The following is a 21,969-nucleotide window of genomic DNA, read 5'->3' on the forward strand; positions in this document are numbered from 1 at the left end:
AATTTAAAATCGACACTGGCGCTGATGTGAGCATCATTAGCGAGGAGGCCTACCACTCACTCATCCCCAGAAGACCACTAGAGCCTGCAAATATTCCATTGGATAGTCCAGGTGGTGAGCTGCAGTGCATAGGGCGAGTTCAGAGCACTGTGACCTATAAAGGAGAAACACACCCAATCACAGCATATGTCATCCGCGGGCACACTGTAAGCAACCTGCTTAGCAGACCACTGTCAGTGAAAATGAATCTGGTAAAAAGAGTAAATCAATTAGTGTGCAACAGAGGACATTCACAAGCATTCGGTGAGCATGGGACATTAAAGACTGAACCTGTAAAAATACAGCTGAAAGACAATGCTCAGCCATATGCAGTACATGCAGCACGGCGTGTACCTTTCCCCATGTTGCAAAAGGTCAAAGAGGAGCTCCAGAGGATGGAGAGAAATGGCATTATTGCGAGAGTGACGCAGCCCACTGACTGGTGTGCACCTATAGTGCCAGTCTTAAAGAAGAGCACAGGTAAAGTCCGTATTTGTGTTGATCTCAAGAAACTGAACGAGGCTGTAAAAAGAGAACAGTATATACTGCCTACTACAGAAGAGATCACAGCAAAACTAAGTGGAGCCACTGTATTCTCCTCACTTGATGCTGCCAGTGGTTTCTTCCAGATACCGCTGCACCCAGACAGCTGTAAACTAACCACTTTCATAACACCATTCGGAAGATTCAATTTCAAGCGTCTTCCATTCGGGATTACCAGCGCTCCAGAAATCTTCCAAAGAAAGATGAAAGAGACACTACAGGGGCTGTAGGGCGTTGAAGTCTTTATGGATGACATTCTAGTTTATGGAACTACAACAGAAGAGCGCGATCGTTGCCTGGAGATGGTGATGCAGCGCATTGAGACAGCTGGCATGAAACTCAACCGTGAGAAGTGCTCTATCAGGCAGAACCAGCTACGGTTCCTCGGACATCTAATTGACCAGTCCGGTATCCGCCCAGACCCCGACAAGGTGGAAGCCATTCGGCAGCTACCGCCACCTGCAGACGTGCAGGAGTTGAAAAGAATACTGGGAATGGTGAATTATCTAGGAAGATACATTCCCAACCTCTCAACTGTAGGACAACCACTATATGAGCTTCTAAAAAGAAACAAGAACACATGGACATGGGATCATGCACAACAAACAGCTTTTGAAAACATAAAAGAACTGCTGACGACTGCACCAGTACTTGCCTACTATGACGTAAACAAGCCCACTGCTATGCCAGCAGATGCAAGTAGTTATGGACTGGGAGGAGTTCTCCTTCAGCTCCATGGAGAGCAGTGGAAACCTGTGGCATTTTGCTCCAGACGCCTAACTGAAGCAGAAACGCGCTACGCTCAAATAGAGAAGGAGAGTTTGGCTGGCGTGTGGGCATGTGAGAGGTTCGACAGATACCTCAATGGACTGGAGAAGTTTAAACTTGTGACAGACCACAAGCCATTAGTACCCCTTATCAACAACCGCAGCCTGGACAATGTACCTTTACGTTGTCAGCGTCTTCTCATGAGGCTTATGAGATTTAACCCCATTGCAGAATATGCTCCAGGAAAAATCTGGTCATCGCTGACACCTTGTCACGCAGTCCGCTGGCTGCCATGGGGGTAGAATCCAAAACGCACAGTGAGGTAGCATGTTACGTGGCTAGTGTAATAGGGGGAATCCCTGCTTCTCCAAGCAAAATGGAGGAAATTAGAGCAGCTACATCCTTTGATGCTGAATTGCTGTCTGTCATGAAACTCATAAGAACTGGATGGCCTGAGCACTTAAGCAGCGTACCTGAGAGTGCAAGAGAGTACATCCAAGTGAAATCTGAACTGTCAGTTTACGATGGCCTTGTCCTCAGAGGGAGTAGAATTGTTGTGCCACGGCTGATGAGGAGCGAAATTCTCCAGAAAATCCATGAAGGGCACCAGGGACTAGTGAAATGTCGAGAGAGAGCAAATTCATCTGTGTGGTGGCCCAAGATTAGCAAGGAAATAAGCGAGCTTGTGACATCATGCCAGGTGTGCCGTGAACTGAAAAGAACACAACAAAAGGAACCTCTCATCTCTACAGCACTTCCTGAACGACCCTGGAAGAGAATTGCAATGGACTTGTGTGAGTACAAACACCATCAGTACCTGGTAATTTCAGACTATTACTCCAGATTTATTGAAATTTTACACTTGCCAACAACAACAAGTTTACAAGTGATAAATAAACTGAAAACAGTTTTTGCTAGATTTGGTATCCCAGATGAGGTAGTGAGCGATAATGGACCACAGTTCTCATGTGCTGAATTTCAGGACTTTGCTAGACAGCTTGACTTTAAGCACTGTACTTCGAGTCCCCACCATCCACAAGGTAATGGACATGCTGAGAGAGCTGTGCAAACGGCAAATAAAATTCTCAAACAAAATGATCCTGTGATGGCTCTGATGAGCTACAGGTCCACTCCATGTTCCTCCACTGGTTTCAGCCCAGCTGAGTTGCTGATGGGGAGGAAAATCAGAACTACACTACCTACCTTGGAGAAGAATCTACTACCAAAATGGCCAAATAGAACTGCAGTGAAGGTAAAGGACAGTAAGGAGAAGGCTAAACAGGCTTACTACTTCAACCGCCGTCATGGAGCCAAGCCCTTACCTGCACTGCAACCAGGAGGTGCTGTGTTCTGTAGGTTGGATCATGAAAGGTCGTGGTCTTTACCAGCAGTGGTCTCGAGTGAGAGCACAACCCCAAGATCTTTTGTTGTCAGGACGCAGCAGGGAGCGGAGCTGCGGCGGAATCGCCGTCATCTTCAGTTAGGGCCAGTTTCTAAACCTGCCCAAGTAACAGCTGACCAAAACAAAGAGACAGGTATTCTTTCTGATGTAGTCACTACGTCTGTGACTGTTCCTACTAGTCAGAGTCTGGACAAACCCGCAAACGCTTTGTCTACTCCGACTGTGACTAGGTCTGGTAGAGTGTGTAGGCCAGTAAACAGGCTTGACCTGTAAAACTAACATGGATCTTATTTTTTTTTGAGGGGGTGGCAGTGAATATATATAGAAAAAAAATATCTGTATATGAAAATGGTGAAAAGTTAACTGTAAAGTTAGAAATGGGAATAAGTTGTATTGTTGTCAGTAATGTTGATTTGTGACGTAATTGTGTTGGTGATAATGCAGTACTATGTTAAAGTACGTGAGATACTTAAATATGTTGTTACTAAACATTAAAAAAATAAATAAATAAATAAAAGGGGGAAGATGTCATATACGGTAGTAAAAAATGTGTTTGCGCTTGTACGATGTTATTTACGGCAGTAGAGAGCCGAGGGCTGGGAGGGGAGATAAACACAAGGAGAGGGTTACCGAGACGGTGTGTGTGTATGCTGTTGCATGGCTGAAGCTCATTAATAAAAGTTAACCTGAGCAAAGTAAAGCCTCCGATCCTTTCCTTTACAGAAGGTGGAGGAGTTCAAGGTGGGCTGGGAGGGGAGATAAACACAAGGAGAGGGTTACCGAGACGGTGTGTGTGTATGCTGTTGCATGGCTGAAGCTCATTAATAAAAGTTAACCTGAGCAAAGTAAAGCCTCCGATCCTTTCCTTTACAGAAGGTGGAGGAGTTCAAGGTGTCTAACATCCACCAGCTCCGTGATGTCATCATGGAGGAGTGGAATAGGATTCCAGTAGCAACCAGTGCAGCTCTGGTGAATTCCATGCCCAGGAGGGTTAAGGCAGTGCTGGATAATAATGGTGGTCACACAAAATATTGACACTTTGGGCACAATTTGGACATGTTCACTGTGGGGTGTACTCACTTATGTTGCCAGCCATTTAGACATTAATAGCTGTGTGTTGAGTTATTTTCAGAAGACAGTAAATCTACACTGCTATACAAGTTGTACACTGACTACTCTAAGTTATATCCAAGTTTTGTTTCTATAGTGTTGTCCCATGAAAAGATATAATAAAATATTTGCAGAAATGTGAGGGGTGTACTCACTGTTGTGATACACTGTAGATTAAAATATACACATAAATATGTGATATAAGTGGAAAAAATCGTGTGGACGTATATACTCTTATACTGACTAAATGAGATTGATCTAAATAGATTTAAAAAAAAACATAAAATAAATATAATTTGTTGTTTTTTTCTTTTTTGAGTGCATGAATTATATTATTATTATTATTTTTAACTCCAGTCCTGAAGGATCTGCACAGCTTCATGCTTTACAGACCTGAACATCAGGACGTCTGATCCAGCGTGATGATGCGTCCTGGTGTTCAGGCCGAGCTGGGGTTGGACTGGAGTTAAAAAAACAGACTCAGGCTTCGTACACGAGGACATTTTGTTATTTGCACCCCTGTCTGTTCAATCACTCATCGTTTATTTTATTTTCAGTAACTGTTCCATCCTGGTCAGGGTCATGACGGGTCCGGAACTACCTGGAATCACTGGATGGACAGCAGGTATAAACCCGGGACCCTTTAACCCCTTAATGCTAACAAGCTGATGCTCAGGCGTCCACAAATTTTAATTTTTTTATTTATTTCTGCTTTTTGTCCATTTTTCTCCTGATTTAGCATAGTCTTCCACTGCTGGGGATCCCGAATGCGTTCGAGGAGGGTATATTTGCCTGCTTCATGCTCCTTCCAGTGGCCAATTGGTGTCTGCTGTAGGCAATGCCAATTGTGCCCACTAGATGGCGCCCAGCTGACCAGTAGCAGAGCTGAGTTCAGAATCTCACCTGGGCGCCCTGTCCACATACTTCTGACCACGATGCTTGAACTGGTTTGTACCGGATGACAAAATGTCCTCGTGTACTCGCCCCTCGGCCCATAATTCAGTTCACGTCATGACCCGACGCGCGACGACGTAGCGCTCCGGCGTCGCGGCGGTTCCATCGCAGTCTGAGACAGAGAAATTAGCTCCGTTTCCTCCGCTACAGATTCTCTATTAACTCACTTTAGATTATTTATAGATTCATTCTAGATTCATTCTAGATTCTCTGTAGATTCTCTATAGATTCACTATAGACTCACTGTTGATTCATTACAGACTCACTGTTGATTCATTATTGATTCGTTATTGATTCATTATAGATTTACTATTGATTCACTGTTGATTCACTATATATTCATTACAGATTTATTGTTTATTCATTATTGATTCTCTATAGATTCACTGTTGATTCATTACAGATTTATTATAGATTCACTGTTGATTCATTATAGATTCTCTATAGATTCACTGTTGATTCATTATAGATTCATTATAGATTCACTGTTGATTCATTATAGATTCTCTATAGATTCACTGTTGATTCGTTATAGATTCATTATAGATTCATTATAGATTCACTGTTGATTCATTATAGATTCTCTATAGATTCACTGTTGATTCGTTATAGATTCATTATAGATTCATTATAGATTCACTGTTGATTCATTATTGTTTCATTATAGATTCATTATAGATTCACTAAAGATTCATTATTGATTCGTTATTGATTCACTAAAGATTCACTGTTGATGCATTATAGATTCATTATAGATTCACTATTGATTCACTGTTAATTCACTATAGAATCATTACAGATTTATTGTTGATTCATTATTGATTCTCTATAGATTCACTGTTGATTCATTATAGATTCATTATAGATTCACTGTTGATTCACTATAGACTCACTGTTGATGCATTACAGACTCACTGTTGATTCATTATAGATTCACTGTTGAATCCTTATAGATTCATTATAGATCCACTGTAGATTCACTAAAGATTCACTGTTGATTCATTAAAGATTCATTATAGATTCACTGTTAATTCATTATTGATTTATTATAGATTCACTGTAGATTCACTAAAGATTCACTGTTGATTCAGAATCAGAATCAGAATATCTCATTATACCAGGTATAACGAAATTAAGGTGCCACACTCTCAAGTGTTTACAAACAATAACCAAAGAGAAAAACTAGAATTTACAAAATATCAAAAATGTAAAAATTTACAGACTTTACAATGACAATAGACAATAGACAATAGAATAATAGATTTCTGTTTGGTAGCAGGCTGGTGAAAAATTGCACATAACCATTTGTAAAAAATTCTAAAAATTGCACATTACCCTTGTAAACATAGTGAAATTGCCCGGAAATTTACCCCTGTAAACACTGTCCGAAAATTGCACAGTCCCGTGTGTTCCAAAAACAACCCTACAAAGAAATATTCAAGGTTCGTACCGCGGTGGGGTAGAAGCTATTTCTGAGCCGGTTTGTCCTTGTCTTAAAAGTCCTATACCGTCTGCCTGACGGTAACAACTGAAACAGATGGTGGCCGGGGTGAGATTTGTCCATTACAATTTTGTTAGCTCACAATCCTCTGTAGTTCTTTTTTGTGTGCTGCAGCGCTACTGGAGAACCACGTGAGTGAGGATGCTCTCTATGGTAGAACGGTAGAAGGACACCAGCAGTCTCTGATCGATGTTATTTCTCCTGAGTGTCCTCAGAAAGTAGAGTCTCTGCTGTGCCTTCTTCATCAGTTCTGTGATGTTCACACCCCAGGTTAGGTCCTCCTCGATATTAATGCCCAGGAAGCGAAAGTATGTGACCCTTTCCACACAGACCCCATTTATGGTTATGGGTTGAATGACACTTCTCACCTTCCTAAAATCAATAACCAGCTCTTTTGCCTTTGCCATGTTCAGAAGCAGATTGTTGTCCTTACACCACAATGACAACCGCTCCACTTCGTCCTGGTTGGCAGTCTCATTGTCTCCAGAGATAAGCCCTACAATGGTGGTGTCGCCGGCAAATTTAATGATGGTATTGCTGGTGTGAGCAGTGGTGCAGTCGTAAGTATACAGGGTGTAGAGCAGGGGACTCGGCACACAGCCCTGTGGAGAGCCTGAGCTGAGGCTGATGGATGTAGAGGTGTGAGGTCCCACTCTAACACAAGGTGTGATAAGGCAAACCCAGGGACAAACACCATATTAAAGTCCATAGTTTTGGAATGGGATGTCTAACAAGTTTGTCAAACAGAAAGTTATGAACTAAAATCTAACTTTACATGTGTAATGCATATATTGCAGACAGCTCCACCCCGTGTGCAGAATTAGATTCAATTATTTCAGTTTTCTTGATGTATTTTATATTGATGGTGGACGCTGGCGCATTTGGCTGCCGCTACCGTTACCGTATTTTATCGTATTTTACTGAATTTTTATCGTTTTTCGTTTTCATCTTTTTACACACCTTGTGGCTCTATTTCTTTTATGTTACTTTTGATATTTTTATTTGTTCTTTTGATACTTTTTGTTCTTTCTACTGCACATCGCGTCTGCGGCCGGTGGTGAACGGTGGATGAGTTTTCCTGGGATCGGCACAATGTTGAACTATTCCGTTGACCAGCTGAGGAAGTTCAACAATTGCACTACTCCATCGTGTATTTCAGTCATCAAACAGCTTGGACTCCTTCGCCGGCCTCGTTATATTCACAGGGGCTCCCGGAGAAAGCTTGTTTATTTTCGAAACGGTAACGCTATTCCATCCTTCTGGTCAGCCGTGCGCACTGCTGCTCCGCAAACACATCTTCAGAGCACTGCTGCCTTGCACACTAGTAGCGGTGTAGTCTCCATGACAATGCTGTCCACGGAGTGGGATGGGAAACGCGGAGTGGACTTTGCAAATCTCCGTTCTCTTCCTCGTTCCTCACAGCCAACTACACAACAATATTACTTGAAAATGGCATTGCTTAATGTTCATTCACTAAACACAAAAAGTACTGTACTCAGTGAATTTATATCTGACAGTGAACTAGACTTTTTCTGTCTCACTGAAACTTGGCATAAACCCTTGGATTATTTTACGTTAAATCAGACCACGCCAATGGGATACTCGTATATTGATGAACCTCGTATGGAAGGGCGAGGTGGTGGTGTTGCTGCAGTCTATAGGGATGATATTAAAATAACCACTTTGTCTTTTCCTGCTGCTCTTTCTTTTGAACACCTGGCTTTCAAGTTTTCAGGGCCTACTCCTCTGGTCACTGCTGTGGTTTATCGTCCGCCAAAGCCAAACGCTTCCTTTCTCTCTGACTTTTCAGATTTTTTAACCCAGCTTAGTGCCCTCTCATCCTCTGTACTGCTTATGGGTGATTTTAACATCCATATTGATGACAACAACTGTAAATTTGCCAGGGAATTTTTGGAAGTTACAGTGTTTTAATTTCACACAACATATACATTTTCTAACTCATAAAGAAGGTCATACTCTTGACCTTGTATGCTCTACTGGTGTCCTAGTTCATCAGCCGTCCAGCCATGACCTTACTGTCTCTGATCATTTGACAATCATCATGGACATTGAGGTCACTAAACCCATCACTAGAGCTAAACATAAAATATCCTTCAGGAATCTTCAATATATCTCTCCCTCTGCTTTCTCAGATTCTCTTGTTAAAAAGATGTCTGTCTGTCCTGTACTGTCTAGTAATTCATCTGACCTTGTCGATTACTATAATGACATACTCGCCTCATGTCTTGATGAGCTGGCTCCTTTGAGAACCAAATTTGTTTCATTTAGTCATTCTGCACCATGGTACATAATTGAGCTTCACCAAATGAAATCCCATAAACGCCAGCTTGAAAGACTTTATAAGAAAACCGGTCTAACAGTACATTATCAGATTTATTCTGATTATCTTCAACATTACAAAGACGCTCTTACGGCAGCCCGATCCACTTACTATTCCGAACTCATACATGCTGGATCAACAAATCCTAAGACTCTCTTTTCCACAATAAATAAACTTCTCAAACCAGTTGACAATACTACCAATTCCTTTACAGTTGACAAGTGTAACTCTTACCTCTAATTTTTTCAAACAAAAGTTGAGAATATCCACAATTTTCTGACAGTTTCCCCTGTCATCTCTGTTTCTCCGCCTGTCTCACCTCAATTTATTACCCAGCCTCTGTCTCAGTTCTCACCTGTGTCTCATTTGGACCTATCTGAGATCTTGACAGGGATGCGAAGCTCCACTTGTGTTTTGGATCCTGCTCCATCAAAACTTGTTAAGGGTTGTTTTCCAGATATCTCCTCACTTATCACAGAGATAATCAATTCCTCTCTTAGTTCTGGCTCAGTCCCTCAATCACTCAAATTGGCTGCTGTTACTCCCATACTTAAAAAACCTGGACTTGACTCTAACATTATGAGTAACTTTCGGCCCATTTCCAATCTTCCATTTCTGTCGAAAATACTGGAACGTGTTGTTGCCTCACAGCTCAAAGATCACCTAAATTCCAATAATCTATTTGAATCATTTCAGTCTGGTTTCCGCCCCCAGCACAGCACTGAGTCAGCCCTCCTCAAAGTCACAAATGACCTTCTTCTTTCCTCAGACTCTGGACAAATTAATATTCTCGTCCTCCTTGATCTTACTGCAGCTTTTGACACCATTAATCACTCCATTCTTCTGTCCCGCCTTGAATCCTCTGTCAACATCACTGGTACTGCCCTTTTGTGGTTAAGGTCATATCTCGTAAACAGACAACAGTTTGTTAATATCAACAATTGTAGTTCTGCCATTGCTCCACTGTCCCAAGGCGTTCCCCAAGGCTCAGTGTTAGGTCCCCTTTTGTTTATTCTTTATATGCTCCCTCTTGGTGACATCATACGTCGGCATGGTTTACATTTCCACTGCTATGCTGATGATATTCAGCTTTACATCTCCTCCAAATCCATTAATACTGAGCTTCACTCCACTCTGACAAATTGCATCACTGAAATGAAATTGTGGATGAAAGCTAATTTCCTCAAATTAAACTGTGAAAAATCTGATATGATCATCGTAGGTCCTACATCCCTGGCAAAAACCACAAAAAAATTTCAAATTACCATTGATAATGACACTTTGTCTCCGTCTTCTAACATCCGAAATCTTGGTGTAATTTTTGATAGCAACCTCTCTTTTGACCTCCATGTAAATCACATCACCAAAATTGCTTTCTTTCATCTAAAAAACATAGCACGTCTACGTCCATCACTCTCCTTTTCTGCCGCCGAAACCTTGATTCATGCTTTTATTACATCCAGAATTGATTATTGCAATAGCATCCTTTATGGTACATCTAACAAAATCCTAAAAAAACTTCAGTATATCCAGAATTCAGCTGCTCGCCTCCTTACTCATACTCGCTCCCGTGATCATATTACACCTGTTCTACAAAAACTTCATTGGCTTCCCGTTGCTCAACGCATTTGTGACCCCTATATAAAGAAATTCATACATGGTCACAATAATTCTTTTTTTTATGCTTGTAATTATTAGGGTCACTCATTCTTCAAATCTAAAAGAAAAAAACCCTTGTAAGTTCATTCCAGCTATGGCCGCTAGAGGGCACTCTTGTACAGGAGAACATGTTCTAGCTAACCGGGAAGTTGCTCTCTCTGGCTCATTCCAGAAGAGACACTAAACGAAGCACAACTGCTGTTCTCCTGTGTCTTTATTTCTCCTGTTTTCACAGGATATATCTGCTACAACATCTTGTATCCTAGATGTGTAACAGATTCATGGGGGCTCGTCCGGGATCGCTTGTCCAGTCTGGTTGAGCAGATCCAGTGATTCCTGAGTGACAGTGAGGCGCGAGGTCCGTGCAAGGAGCTGGAGCTCCAAGTGGGCAGCTAGAGAGGCGAAGGTGACCAAACGAAAGGGGAATCCTAGCCAGGAGCGTGTGCCACAGTGAGCCAAGCATCCAAAAGCGTGCATCATGTCTGACACAGAAAGGAAGGGACTGGTCTGGGCCATCAAGAAAAGCCTGCACAAGTTAACCACCGATGAAGTCTTCCAGATTGCCAAAAGCATCACTCCGGTACCTGAACTAGATCAGTCTATTTTGAGCCAAGATGATGAGGAAACGTGCTTTGAATATGTGTTTGAATATCTGAATTGTACTACCTTGCTAGCACTTGAGGATAGGGGTATGGCACAGTTACTGTTTTTGCAGGATGTGATTGAGGAGTTTATTCAGAAGCGTAACCTAAGTACACCCGTTGTAGGTGGGGACACAGACATTGAGGTAGCTGCCACACCTCCAGCCATCCCACTTAAAATTGCAGGCACTGGTCCCAGCACAAACAAAGCTAATAATAATCAACCAACATTCAGTGAAGAGGGATTAGGACACATGACACACACAGTGGATAGACTCCCCTCAAATAGGCATCACAGTACATCCTCTGGTAACACTGAAAGGGCACACTCACCTCTGATTAGGGCTGACAGTATGATACCACTAAAAGATCTCCCCTTATTACAACGGAGAGAATTCAAGATTCAAGGTGGTCAGATTGGAGACCATTCTGCTGACATTAGCTACAACAACTTGTGGAAACAAATAGAAGAGGGTGTGAAAGAAAACTTCGGCAGCAGTGAAATTATCCGAGGTGTATTGCGAATGATCAAACCTGGTCATTTCAAAGATATGCTGATCAACAAGGAAGACATGTCTCTTGAAGAGTTGAAAAGCTTCTTGCAGTCCCATCTTGGCGAGAGGAACAGCACTGAACTATTCCAAGAGTTAATGTGTGCAAAGCAATTAGATGGTGAAACCCCCCAACAGTTTCTCTACAGTATGATAGGACTGAAACAAAAGGTGATGTTCGCATCCAGGCAGGCTGGCTCGGATATTAGGTATGATGCCCATACTGTCCAGAACGTATTTCTTCACACAGTCTTCCAAGGTTTCAACACTAAATGCAGTGACATAAGGAGAGAATTAAGGTCCCTTCTTTCCGATGATACAGTCACTGATGAAGTGCTCTTGAGACAAGTAATTAAACTCACAAGTGATGAAAGTGAACGACAACGCAGGTTGGGACACCAACCTCGTCAAAGGCCACCTACTGCCTATAGTGCACAGCTATCTCCTGACTGTGAAAACCAAGAAAAGACATTAGAACCCAAGAGCCAAGTCAAAACACTACAGCAATTAACAGCACATATTGAAGCACTTACCACTGTTGTTGATTCGCTGAGACAATCTAAAGTGAATGAACATGCATATTCATGTAGTGTTAATCAGCCCCACACGCTAAAAAGGAGTCGACCTTACAGATGCCCAGAGTGTGTGCGAAAGGGCCTAACGAACTGCACTCATTGCTTCCTGTGTGGTGAAGAAGAGCATAAAGTCATAGGATGCATGAGGAAACCAAAGCCTTCGGGAAACGAGGTTCGGTCACGGCAGAGGGACAACCTGTGACCGGCTTAAGGAAGCAGTCCCACTCTGATGTCGAAACACGTAATACTACGCCGACACTGATGCCAGCTACTTGTGAGGGACCACCAAATAATGAAAAAATGGCTCAGCTAATTGGTAGTAAATGTCTGCTCAAGTGTTACATAAATGGATATTCTGTAACAGTCCTCCTCGACACTGGAGCTCAAGTAGCATTCTTGATCACTCATGGAGAGCCAAGTACTTACCTGATTTGCCTATCCGATCTCTAAGTGAGCTGATGGGGACCAAAGCTCTTAATGTCCATGCAGTAAACGGAGAAATTCTCCCCTTTGATGGTTGGGTAGAAGCAAGGGTGAACCTGCCAGGGAATGATGATCCAGATTTGTCCATTCAAGTGCCTTTCTTAGTGAGCCACATGAGCCTTGAAAGACCAGTACTAGGGTTCAATGTTATTGAAGAACTTATTGAAGGGCAAGAAAGTGGACCACGTATACCGCTTACGCTGGCCAACCTTTTGAGCGGGGCAATGGAGATTAGAGAGGAGGAGGCTAGTGTCATTGTAAATTTCATCCAGTCAAGGACTACTGACTTAGAACAAGCTCCGGCAAAGGTGGGGCCCCAGGACATTGTTGTCCTTCCAGGCGAAGTTACACGCATAAAGTGCAATATCCCTGTTGACTTTAGTCCACATGAACCAGTAGTGCTGTTTAAGACAGACAACAATAGCACACCATTAGAGCAACTGATTGTGGCTGAAGGGCTCGTGGAAGTCAGTCGTACTAGTAGTCCATATGTCGAAGTGCCCATTAATAATTATACCAAGCACAATATCATGCTTCCACGGAAGACAGTAATTGGTACCATCCATGCCATTTCCAAAGTAATTGAAACTGACCAGGCTGCCCACCACACTGTAAATCAGTTTGGCGTTACACCTGAGGTGAGAGTTGAGGAAACCCATCGGGCAGAATTATGGCACCCTCCTGTCAACTTAAGCCACTTAGAAGAAAGTCAGCAGGAAGTTGTTAGAAGGATGCTTTATGAAGAATCCACAGTGTTCGCTCGTGATGAGAATGACATTGGTTGTATTCCTAGTCTCCAGATGTCAATCTCACTTAAAGATGATATCCCAGTTCAGAAGTCCTATTCTGCTATCCCAAAGCCACTCTACAAAGAAGTCAAGGAGTACATTCAAGACTTACTGGTTAAGGGATGGATTGTGAGATCTAAATCTCCTTATTCTGCTCCAGTAGTATGTGTACGCAAGAAAGATGGTACACTAAGGCTGTGTATTGACTACCGGTTGCTAAACCAGAAGACCATTTCAGATAGGCATCCCCTACCCAGGATCCAGGATCTCCTTGACACTCTTGGAGGCTATAGTTGGTTCTCAATCCTGGACCAAGGGAAGGCCTATTATCAAGGCTTCATAGCTGATGGATCACAACATCTCACAGCTTTCATTACCCCTTGGGGATTGTATGAATGGGTGCGTATCCCATTCGGTTTATCAAATGCTCCTGCAGCCTTTCAAAGAAGCATGGAGGAAATGTTGAACTCACTGCGTGATGAACATTGTATCCCATACCTTGATGATGTGCTGTGTTATTCCAAATCATTTGAGGATCATGTGGAAGGTGTAAGGAAAGTCCTAAAAGCCCTCCGGGAACAGGGAGTCAAACTCAGGCCTACCAAATGTGAGTTCTTCAAGAGCGAGGTCCGCTACGTGGGGCACCTAGTTTCAGCAGATGGTGTAAGAATCGATCCAAAGGATCTGGAGGCGGTACTTTCACTTAGGGATAAGGCCCCAGCAACTGTTGGAGAGGTACGGAAATTACTGGGGTTCTTGAGCTATTATAGAAGCTACATACAAGACTTCTCCAGAGTTGCCAAACCCATCTATGAGCTTTTGCAAGCAAAGCCACCAGCTGCAGGGGTAAATAAAATGAGTAAGACCAGAGGGAAAGGAACTCAGTTACCCTCTAAAGACCCGGTCAAGTGGGCAGAGGAGCACCAAAATGCCCTAGAGAAGTTAATTGACATTCTGACTAACCCCCCTGTCCTCGCTTACCCAAATTTTGAGTTGCCCTTTGTACTTAATACTGATGCTTCTGAGCAGGGACTTGGAGCTGTACTTTATCAGTGCCAAAATGGAAAATTGAGGGTCCAGAACACTTACACCTGCAGAAAAGAACTATCACTTTCACTCAGGAAAATTAGAATTCCTTGCACTGAAGTGGGCGGTGTGTGATAAATTCAGGGACTATCTTTACTATGCCCCTCACTTTACCATATACACTGATAACAATCCCTTGACCTACATTATGCGAACAGCTAAGCTAAATGCAGTTGGTCACAGATGGGTGGGAGAACTTTCCGAGTTCAGATTTGACATCAAATACCGGCCAGGTGCCGTCAATGTTGATGCGGATACATTGTCTCGCTGGCCATTAGACATCGACAAGTATGTGGCAGATTGTGTAGAAGAGCTGTCTCCTGAAGCCATACATGCAACATGGGAAGGCAGTCAAGTGGCCAAAAGTAAAGACATAGCCTGGATGGCCACTTTGGATACGTCAACAGAGCAGAGTGTTCAGAGTCCCTTGTTGGCTGTTAGCCATGATGAAATGGAAAAAGCACAAAGAGAAGATCCTGCTATTGGGGAAGTACTAAAATTGAAAGAGACACACCAAATACTTACAAATGAAGCCAAACAGAGAGTAAATGGTTCCAGTCGAAAGCTTCTGTATGAGTGGGGAAAACTGGTCCTTGATAAAGGGCTGCTCTATCGTAAAACCAGTCAGCACTGCCAACTTGTTCTACCCACCAAGTACAGAAGCATGGCATTAAGGTACCTCCATGATGACATGGGCCATGTGGGTGTGGAAAGAGTCCTTTCCTTAGCTCGTGAAAGATTCTTCTGGCCTTACATGAAAAAGGACATTGAGACTCACGTGACAAGAAGATGTCCATGCATCAAACAGAAGAAACCAGTGACTCATGTTAGAGCCCCAATGGGTAGGATTTCCACCAGCCTGCCCCTTGAGCTTGTCTCAGTCGACTACCTCCACTTGGAGCAAAGTAAAGGCGGGTTTGAATATATACTTGTCGTGATAGATCATTTCACAAGATTTGCTCACGCGTATGCCACCAAAAACAAGTCAGCGAAGACCGCAGCAGAAAAGCTATTCAATGATTTTATTCTCCGCTTTGGATTCCCTTTAAAATTGCATCACGACCAGGGCCGTGAGTTCGAGAACGAGCTTTTTAAGACCTTAAGGCAGCTCTCTGGGGTAGGACACTCCCGTACATCACCAGGGCGTGGGGCCCTGGCCCAAAACATTTTGCGATGCCTATCAACATTTATGATACAATATATTTTTATTTCCGAGGGCCCTCCATTTTAAGGATCCTCTGACTATTAGGGACTTTGACCCCAGGGCCTCTTGGGGGCCCTAACCATGCTTTTGGGGCCCCTAGCCATGCTTTTGGGGGCCCTAGCCATGCTTTTGGGCCCCTTATGAAAATGGATGAGGCGTTGTGGCACTGCTCTGACTTCGACTTCTGGCTATTAGGGGTCCTAGGAAAGAGGGGGGCATATTTTTAGAGGGCCCTGGTTATGAGAGCCCCTACCAGAGGGCCCTAGAGAAGAGCAGGGCATACCATTAGAGGGCCCTTGATCACGAGGGCCCCTACTATGGGGCCCATGACTTCCATAGAAGTCGTTTATCATGGCTCCTTGACTTTCTAGGGACCTACAAATTGCCAGGCAAGCTACCATATTTCATAAGAGACGTTTTGTTGCAAATATGCGATTCAGGCCCTTACTTAATGTTTCTGAATTTATATTGTTTCAAAATTATTATGTTCAATTTCTCTTAAGCGCAGAGACACAAATTAATTTAGCAATTTTGCAATTATTTAAATTTAAGACAAGCAATTTCAAGCAGTTTGAATGCATACACACACTTAACTGAGCTATTTGATGTTCTTTTCATGCCTGACAATATGTCCAACAGTGAGCTCACTTTAAAGGTTAACTCACTCGCTGCAGCATATCCTTCAGATCTGAACATGAGCCTGGCAGATGAATTGATACAATACAAATCATTCATAAGGGGCCCAGACTATCCTTAATCCGTCCTTGCTTACAGTCAGAGAGTTCCGGTGTATGCCATCGTTAACGCCATCAGGGAACTCCTCAACTGCAGCGACACTTCCTGTTCTGGAGACGCAGACTTTCTTCCTTGGAAGGTAAATGTTGTTTATTTATGTCGGTAAAAACTTAAATTCAGCCCCTTTTTGGGGCAGCTAACTGCACCACCAAGCAAACTGTATTAAAACAGAGCCTAATGCTGTTCACTCTCTCTAGTTCTTATAACACTTCCAGGGTAACACCTCCACCACCAAAGCCAAGTCCACTGAAAAGTGTGGTTTACGCTTAACGTTTTCTTATTAGGTGCTGAGGTGGTTCAGCAGTAAAGTGCTGAAGATTATGATGAGAGAAATGTAGTCGTTGAATCGTTTCTAAATCGAGATGCAAAAAGGGAAACAGTTAACAACATCGAAGCTGTTTAACAAACTCATTATTAAAATAAAACTCAAGTACTCAAGTAACAAATGACTCTTTATAATGTTTAGCTGTTAAGCATTCTACGCCAGATAAAATTTAGCATGGACAACCAGACACTTTCCTTTAACGACAAGGGGGAATTCGAAAACGGATACAACCTCGTCATGTGGAAGAAGAGTGGTGACGACAGGGTGCTTGACGTGGTAGGAAGATTCCTCATCAGAAATGGGAAAGTGGAGGTCAATGAGAGCAAAATCCAACGGTCCAACAACACGGTGAGACTGAGTTCAGTGCTTCAGACCTGTACGACATGAACTGTGTGTTAAATATGCCAGGATACAGATCTATACAAAGTTATGACAGTTAAAATTAAAGTTCGTTCGTTCCTATTTTTATGAATGGCAGTCATAGAAAGAAAAGGAAAATTAAAAAGCAAAAATGATGAAAGTCAGAATGTAACATGATATACAAATCACTCCTGAGTATGTAAACTTTTGACTTTAATTGTAGGTTCAGACCTCTTTGAGTATTTTAACTAAACCTTTTTTTAAATCTTAGGTGCCCATCTCAAAGTGTTTAAAGACCTGCGAGCCTGTAGAATTTAGGATATTAGAACTTTCGACCTGCTGCTATGAATGTAAAAAGTGTGATGCTGGATTTTACTACGTGTCAGGTGAGTATGGATGGATGTAGAATCATTTCCTCTAAAACAGAAGGATCCGGTTCTTACGCAGATCTGCCGGCTGGAGTATTTTTTTTAGTGCAGTTATGTGCTCCATGACGTGAAAAATATAAATAAACCAAAAACAAACAAAACAGAAAGCAGTGATTTATTTATTTTTAATATATTTTTCACCATGCACTGCTTTATCCTGTGAGCTGGTGTGGTGTGATGGTAACCACGCTGCTGGTAGCAGTACTGCCTCAGCTCAGGGGGTTTAAATCCAGGGCATGGTTTACAAATACATGGTGCATGGTGGCTCATGAACCTGGATGTTGTGAGGACGCACATCAGTGCACCTTCAGTGCTGATCCCAAGCCCGGAAAAGGGTATCAATAATGTGGACAAATGATCCCTGTAAAAAACAGGTGATGGAGCATTAACAAAAGCCTCAGTCATAAGTAAGGATGGGTCGAGGGTTGTCATTTTTTGGGAAGCTTCATCAGGCAAGGATTTTAGATTTGATTAGATTAGATTCAACTTTATTAACATTACACATGTACAAGTACAAGGCAACGAAATGCAGTTTAGCATCTAACCAGAAGTGCAATAAGCAGCAAGTGCAGGATGTACAGTATCTACGATATACATTATTTACAAAATACGGGCAGTGGTATGAACAATATATACAGGTGAATATATTATTGAATGTACTGTAAACATGATGTATAGATGGGAGTGCTATAGACATAATATACAGATTGAAATTAAGGTGATACAGATTAAGGTGCAATGAACATAATAGACAGATGTATACGATATAGGTGGAAATTATGAACAAATGAGAAAAGGTTTGTAGCGCAACCTTTACCAGGAGGAGAGATGTGGCGGGTTAACGAGGGGCAGAGTTCAGTATGGAGACAGCTCTGGGGAAAAAGCTGTTCCTCAATCTGCTGGTCTTGGTCTTGTCTAGGGCAAGAGGGCAAACAGTCTGTGTGCAGGATGGGAGGAGTCCTTAAGAATGCTGCGAGCTCGACGCAGACAGCGTTTCCTCTGTACTTTACAGTCTGTCACATTTGTTCAGTCATTCAGAAAACCATGAACGATCTCTGTGGATAAAAGGTAAGATTAAAAAACGATGCTGAAAAAACCAGTACCTGTCTGTGCACTCTCACAAACCCAAATACAAATAGAAGGGTTGCTTCAGGAGGGCATCCAGATTTGCTGTAGAGACCTCTATATAAGCGATCAGCTGAAAGAAAAAAAATGAAAAGGAGGTTAACAAATCATCAATCAACATTTTTCACTTTCTCAACTTTACTGGATTTGAATTTGTAATAAATTTAAACCAGAGTCTTTGTTCCTTTATAAGCATCCCTGTTGGAAATGTCAAAATACGTCCTCTGCTCTGTACAGAACCTGTTTTTTATCAGTCATTCGGTCTTTGACATGTACATTCCTGTCATTTTGCACTTTTACATCAATTGTTTGTCTTTGGTCATTTTATTAAGAACACTCGTCTGGTCTGTACCTTCACTGCCGTTCTCCTAATGTAGCTTTTCCACCTTTTTTCTCTTCACAGATGAAGTAAAGTGTCAAAAGTGTCCAGAGGGAACTTATTCTCTATCAGGTTCTGTAGTGGGAGATTCAGTATTTGGAGTGGTCCTCAGCGTACTCCATTGTGGTGTTGATTGGAACAGTGATAGGAATCCTGCTACTGGTATCATCGCTGATCTATTTCGTTCTACACAGGAACAATTCCATAATCGAGGACAACGTAGTCTTGTCTTGTATTATGATGTTTGGCCTGATGGTGAGTTTCGGAGGTCTGATTCTCTTTTTAGGCTGGCCCAGCGACCACCACTGCAGGGCCCAGCAGGCCATGTATGGTCTGGCCTTCACCCTCTGTGTGTCGTGCATTCTCACGAAAGCTTTTGTGTCGTTCTTAGCCATCATGTCTATCAGCCCTGAGAGGCAGCGCTTCTTCAGTAAGTTTAACAAGCGTTATATCATCATCGCTCTACTGACTGGTGCTCAAGTTCTTGTTTTTTTCTTCTGGTTCATATTCGGTTCTCCAAAGGTTGAAGAGAAGGAGTTATCTGAGTCAGTTATCAAAATCCGTCAGTGCACTCAGGGCTCTCTGGTCGGAGCGATGCATGTCTACATTGCGGCTCTAGCCATGTCGTGCTTCTTCTTAGCCTTCAAAGGAAGAGTGGACAATACTGAGCCGATAGTCTTCAGCATGCTCTTTCATTTGTTCGTCTGGCTTTGTTCAATTCCACTCTTCATCACCCAAACGGATCAGCGTACCCTCATCCAGGTCTCTGCCATGATGGTCTCCAACTATGGAGTCATCGTCTGCCACGTCCTCCCAAAGTGGCATAAAATAATCTCGAAAAAGATCGATGACGCGAAGCCAAAACCCGAAGATGACATGAGCGAAACATCTGAGGACTCAGGACTTAGTCCTGAAGAAGAGTTACCTTCACCCAGCGCATCATCACAAACCCAACTTTGGCATGAAGACTTCAATGACCAAATGGGGTAAAAGGCTGCAAGAAGCAGGAATCAGCTCACAAAATGACTTTTAATTACTTCTGATCAGTTTTGGTAATCATACTGGCGGTACTTGCTCTACAAGTTCATTCACTACACAGAATGTCATCTGGAGGAATTTTATCCAGGCTGTTTAAAAAACGGCCTAAAATAGTACCAAATCCTGCAGAAAAGATAAAGCGCCAACATTTAATGAAAAAACTAAATGACAGAAGTGTAGAAAGCTAATCCCTGTTTCAGTGTTAAGGTTAAGAGAAGGTTTTAGGATGTTTTCATTGAAGAAAAATAAAAGCCAGAATGTTTGTAGTTTTTACTAAGATGGTTATAACAAAATTTAATCATTTTCCTAACCGCTTATCCAATCAGGGTCGCAGGGAGTGCTGGAGCCTATCCCAGCTCTTCAATGGGCGCAAGGCACACAGTAACACCCTGGACGGGACTCAGTCCATCACAGGGCACACACACACACACATTCACCTACAAGGCAATTCAGTGTCTACAATGAACCTGACTGCATGTTTTTGGACTGTGGGAGGAAACCGGAGCTCCCGGAGGAAACCCACACAGACACTGGGAGAACATGCAAACTCCACACAGAAAGGACCCGGACCGCCCCACCTGGGAATCGAACCCAGGACCTTCTTGCTATGAGGTGACAGTGCTACCCACTGAGCCACCGTGCCGCCTGGTAATAACAAAATTAGCCAAATAATTTTTTACCTAATAATCTTATTATACATGTATGTACAGTATGCTCTATATTTCACTGATGAAGTATATTTTAAATGAAATGCTGAATGGTGAGAATGGTATGAGTGTATTTGTATTTTTTACTGTTTTATTAAAACATTTTACTACATTTTACACTGTATGTTTCTTCTGTATGCTTTGAGAACTGGAGAAAAGCTGTAAATGTTTAACAATATTCAATATTCAAGTGTTTATATAAATTTGTTAATGAGCCATTTTTACTGGCACACACTGGGATAAAAGGCTGATGAAGCACTGAGGTGGTTCATGTTGGGGTCACAAACATTAAGACCTTAAAATCAGATCACTGGCCAAAATGTTATGACGTGTAACATCTATAATCTCAGACATACGATCTTTACAGGTTGTACACAGATTGTATAAACGTATCTCAGGGGCTCAAAAAAAGAGCAAAACAACTTTAAATCTTTCAGCTCAATCACATTAAGAGCGCCGAGCTCAAGCTGCTCTGCAGGTAAACAGAATATAAATAACCTAACACTCACATAACAACTCTTACAAGAACAACATTTCAGTCTGTGTTTCATCTTCAGACTCGTTCAAACAAATACAGTAAATTCAGAAAGTATTCAGACCCCTTGACGTTTACAGGCTCTGTGATGTGAATTTGATTTTGCAAGAATATAATTTATCATTTTTTACTGTTTTTAAGTGAAAACGTTTTGAGTTTTCCGAGATGTAATTTAAAATAAAAAACCCTGTAATCTCTCCCAAAGATTACACCCAAACTCACGTGTGCAAAGCTTGTTGAGACATATCCAAGTGCAACTTGCAGGTGTAATTGCTACCAAAGGGCTTCTACAAAGTATTGGGTCTGAATACTTTTGTGAATAAGAGACTTCAGTTTTCGTTTTGTTAGCTTTTTTTAAATTCTCCAAACACCAAACAGCAAGTTTCGAGACATTCGAGAGGTCTGAATTTATTTTCTGAATTTATTGTACATATCGTCGCTGTCTGTTGAAAAACACGTATCTCCAAAAACCCAACTTTTCAGGAACTTTTTCCTCTGACAGTAACGGTGCAAACAAACCACAGATACGCAATTTAGATACAATAGGGCTCATTTACCACTGCACATAACTTATCTAAGATGTTTCTAGTCTGAAAAAGACTGAGTTCACGCAAAACATAAAGTGAACTAGT

The 21,969-nt window shown here is 42.2% G+C and overlaps 1 protein-coding gene and 1 pseudogene across 1 annotated transcript in view; one reads left to right on the forward strand and one right to left on the reverse strand.

The window, feature by feature from the left end:
* Positions 1-21,969, reverse strand: part of LOC134320292 (uncharacterized) — a 150,331-nt gene that overhangs the window by 10,555 nt on the left and 117,807 nt on the right. The window lies entirely within an intron of this gene.
* LOC134320426 (G-protein coupled receptor family C group 6 member A-like) lies at positions 12,223-20,150 on the forward strand (annotated as a pseudogene).

Source organism: Trichomycterus rosablanca, chromosome 9, assembly GCF_030014385.1.
Source record: "Trichomycterus rosablanca isolate fTriRos1 chromosome 9, fTriRos1.hap1, whole genome shotgun sequence".
Lineage (NCBI taxonomy): Eukaryota > Metazoa > Chordata > Actinopteri > Siluriformes > Trichomycteridae > Trichomycterus > Trichomycterus rosablanca.